Genomic DNA, 4,990 nt, shown 5'->3' on the forward strand with positions numbered 1-4,990 from the left:
ATTCTCACTAGCAATATATGAGTGTTCCAATTTCTCCACATTCTCACCAACACTGATTACTTTCTGTTTTGGTGTGTGTGTGTGTGTGTGTGTGTGTGTGTGTGTTTTATAGCCATCCTAGTAGATGTGAAGTGGTAGAGAGATTTTTTTTTTCAAGACACATTCAATCCTCAGACAAAAGCCATCAATCAACATATGTATGTGAATTGAGTACCAACTATAGGCAAATTGCTTCATTTAGAAAGTATTTCTTGAGTAGAGTACGCTGCATGTATATGTAGCTCAGGAGAGGGATAGGAAAGCTGGAAATAAAGATAGACTCAAAATTAGAGACATTTGGCCCAACCAATCAGGCAGCAGAAACAATATTTGCTAAGTGGTTATAGGTGATAAGAAAAGACTCAAGACTTCTGGGATCCATTGTTCAAGCTAACCCTGTTCTTTATTTAATGTCTCTAATCCATAAAATCTGTGTCACTGTCTTTATTTGACCAGTAATTTAAGAAACTATTTTTGTGGGCTGTTGTGCACTTGATGAGATGCACAAGATAGATACAGTACCATGATGAAATCCCATCTCTGTAAATTGGTCTGAGTCTACTGATATATTTCTTTCCATTAAAGCTCCTTGGCCTGTCCAAATTAGATTTTTTTAATTTGGATAATGGAAGCTATATTCAGTGTAACTTGAGATGCATATCACAGAAACTTGCTGTCTTTCTTCTCTCTTAGCTTTTTTCTTTGCTTCCAGATGTTTTAGTACATTTTTGTTTTTTCTTTTTTCAAGTAAAGGATATGAAGCAAAATTCCAGGCTCACAACTCACCTGCTGCATTTGCGTGTTTATTCTCAGATCAGTTAATGGCCAGACAGAGAGGCTGGGCTAGGAAGGAGAGCAAAGCATGAGAGGTTACAGCTTTCTGAAGTCCAAAACAAATTTGAAGTATATCTCTAAAACTATAATCTATGTCAAAGGAAAAGCAGACTATAATTAAAGGAAACAAAAACAGTAGGCTATTATCCACAGCATTGTGTTTTCTATGTAAAGGAGGAACATAGACGTTCCAGGAGATAAATTGTGAGTCATTTAATAACAAACATCATATATTATAATTAATATGCGTCTGAGACAGGAATGTATTTGTTCCTCGGTATCTGTTCTTTACTTAACTCCTCTGATTTTTAGCTGGAAAATGATCACATGGAAAAAGAAAAGACTGCATTTCTCACCCTCCCTTGGAGCTGAACTTGGCTGTATGACTCACTTCTGGGCAATGAGCTGTAGGAAGAAGTAATACGTACAACTTCTGCAAAATGTCTTCAGGAAAGAAGAAACATGATTTCTCTTTTCTCCTCCTGCTGGATGGAATGTGGGTACAAACTTGGGAGTGGAAAATGGATAGAACCTGGTTCAATGGATCTCATACCATTCATGGCCTGCTTAACTCCTGATTTTGTTGGTATGAGAAAGAGGGAAAAATCTATCTAGCTTAACTCAGTGTATTTTGGATTTTTGGTCATTCACAGCTTAACCTACTCCTTAGCAATATCCCACTTCAGCCTCTGGAAGAATACCTTGCATTCAATCAACAGTTACAATTGTCACAATTACCATTGGCTAAACAAATGTCTTGGGAGTGTTACTTTCCTCGCATTTTTGGAATGTTTGGTGTTTGAGAGTCTCAGTGATGTATATGAGAGAGGATTGAGTCATAATTCACTTGATATGGTGAGCAAAGCAGCCTCAGGGAAATTATATAAATATAGACATAGACATATAGATATAAATATATTACATACTTCACATATATAGAATATGGACAAATATCTACATAGATAACAGATAGATAGATAGATAGGTAGATGATAGAAAAATAGATAGATGATAGATAGATAAAATACTATTCAGCAGAAGGCTCAGTGAGCCAGGGTTCAAGTAGAAGCCCTGTTACTGGCTGGTAGAAGTATAAATTGGTAAAAATTTTTTGGAAGCAATTTGCTAACAATTTGTATCACAACCTTAAAAATGTTTATTCTCTTTTCTACAGTGTGAAAAATTAATAAACAGAGACCTCAGTTAAATAAAGTTGGGAGACCAGAAGGGGGAGCTCTCAGGTCCTGCAACCATAGCAGAGTCCAACAGGAAGAAGAAAGACTCCTCTTCCTTTCCTGCAAGGACTCAGCCAATAAAAAGTTATGGACTACTATAGCACTCCCAACTTCCTTTTCCTCTCTATAAAAGTATTCTCCTTGCCTTTCCTTGCTAGGGACTTGCACATTTCGCCTCATAATTGCAGACCCCGAATTGAAATTCTCTGCTGATCCCAAATAAACCCATCTTTGCTGGAGAAATATCTGTCAATCTATTTGTTTCAAGTCCAAAACAGTGATTCCATTTTTAAGAATCTAAGGAAAGACACTGGACAAAGAGCCATGTCCAAAATTTTCATCATAGCACTAGGTATGGAGAAAGTTTCTGAACCTAAGGGTTCAGACAATAAATACGTGTGTCGTGAAATGTCAGAGTTGGTAGTTAACTGGTGTCTTCTGCATGTGTTGATTTTCACTGAGGAAAGAGTTTCTGAGAGGGGAGTTTGGCTTGTACACTGAGGGGAAGAGATTAGGGTGAGTGATGGAGCAGGCAGTGAGGTGTCTCCCTCCAACCCAGACCCATGGGTCATTTCCACCACAAGGGAGAAAGGATTACTCAACACAAGCTGAAGAAGCTGTTTCCATAAATGAGACATAGAGGCCTAAAAACACTGTCTGGTACTCAGGAACGAGGTGGAGGACTCAGTGCAGAGCCATCGTCACCTGGGGGACAACCTTGGTTGGGTTCAAGACAGTGGGACTGGAGGCATGCTTTGGTAACCTGAGGGTCTGCAGCTGTGGGAGGATGAGGAGACCTAGCCTGGGGAGAGGCACCAGCTGCAGTGGTGGTGGGGACGTGCTGCCCTCCAGTGGCTGTGCAGGCAGTAAGCAGAGCAAAGGGTCAGGAGTGAAGAGCAGGGAGGACCATTTGTGAGCTCACTTGAGCTCCCAGAGAGAACTGAAATGGGGTGCGTGGTTAACATGTATGCAGGTGGGGACACAAGCCAGTGAAATCTGAGTTACCACTGTCTCATTTGTAGTCATAGGCCAAGGCATTAACATAAATGTACCACGATGGGGAAAATTAAGTAAAGCCTGGTCTGTCTCGTAACCTGTGGATTTGATATCACCTATGCATCTCCGTATCTTCTCTGTCATTCTAAGCTTCCCCTGCACCACAGGTACTGAAAGCCTGGAAACTATATGTCACAGATTTCCTTGGCAGCAGGTGTTTGTGGATATCACCAGGGGTGGCACTTTCCAAGGTTCACAAGGCAGGAGAAAAGGATGGGCCATTGTTTCTGGCAGAAGCTCTAGGCATGTGTGGGCATCAGCAAATGACTGATGTGGGCCTTTGCCAGCAGCTCTCAAGTGCTCCTGGAAGCTGAAATTAACAATAGTGGCATCACTATTGTAGATCTAGGGCCTTCCTGACTGTTGCTCTCTCCCAATGGGAGGTGGATGCAAGGTTGTATGAGCCTTACATTCCCTGTATTAAATCCCTTCATACTGAAAAAAACCTTCTGTTTTTCTGTTTTCATAACCAACACCTGATGGACACAGCCTACTGGTTAGCGGCTGAGTTCTGGGATCACTCAGACTTGGTTCAAGCCTGATTCTGCACTTAATTCTGGTGAAACCTTGAGCAAGTTCCCTAACCCACATTTGCCCAATTTCTTCATCTTCAAAATGGGTTAATAAAATCACTTACCTCATAGGACTGTGACATGGGTGAAATTATATGCTATATAGCAGCATCAATAAACATTAAGTGGCATCATTATTGAATATTGCACAACAATTAAGTTAAAGTGTTTGAACAGTAGGTGGAAAAGGGAAGAAGAAATGACCTATATGGAATAATCTCAACTATCTGAAATACACAAATAGAAATATACCAAAATGTTTTCTCTCTAGGTGTTGGGTTTACAGGTGATTCAATTTTATTCTGTATATTTTTCTTGTAGTTTTAAAATGATCTATAATAAGTATACGTGTACTACTTTATAAAAGGAATAACATGAATGTTATTAAAATAGCCTATAGGGAAATTTATTAAGTATACATTCAATACTCAGCATTGCTCACAAATTCAATGTCCCATGCAAACACACTGAAATAATATGATCTTCTTGACATTTAATATTCACCATCTTTGTTTAGTTCTTTTCCCACAAGCCCGAAGACAAGTAAACATTGTGATAACTCCAGATCTGAGAAAAGTAAAGCCCCAGTTCAGGAAATTTGCAAAAGGTGAACTCTGGAAGTGGCAGAAAAGTTCATGGGATTATTCTGGGGAGACTGTTTCACTCTTACTGCAAATAGGAGGAGAATCTATTTCTGAGTCAGATGTGGCTTGATATTCTACTCAGAAGAGGTTTCCGGAGTCTGTGTCGTCTGTTTATGTTTTAGTTTGCTCTTAAATTCTCTTTATTCACTTTGTCAGTCTGCAAGACTAGGGTAGCCGTACTCCAGGTTTATGTCTCCTGTTGTCACAGAGTAATTAATAATAGTAGTGCTCCCTTTTGCTTTCAAAAATGTCTCCGTTTAGATAACAATATTTATATGTACTCTATGCAAGACCTATCCAAATAGCAACAACTCTTGGATTTCAATAAAGGTCTGTATACAAAAATCTGCATAGAATTGGTCCTTAGTCAACTACCCAAGAAGAATAGCATCTGTTTTGGTTTTGGGTTTTGAAAAGTTTTTTTTTTTTTTAATTTAAGGTATAATTGACATACAACAGTATATTAGCACACCTGAAACTAATATAATGTATGTTTTGTTTTGTTTTGTTTTTGCGATACACGGGCCTCTCACCGTTGTGGCCTCTCCCATTGTGGGGCACTGGCTCCGGACGTGCAGGCTCAGTGGCCATGGCTCACAGGCCTAGCCGC

The sequence above is a fragment of the Globicephala melas genome, chromosome 1 (assembly GCF_963455315.2).
Source record: "Globicephala melas chromosome 1, mGloMel1.2, whole genome shotgun sequence".
Classification (NCBI taxonomy): Eukaryota; Metazoa; Chordata; class Mammalia; order Artiodactyla; family Delphinidae; genus Globicephala; species Globicephala melas.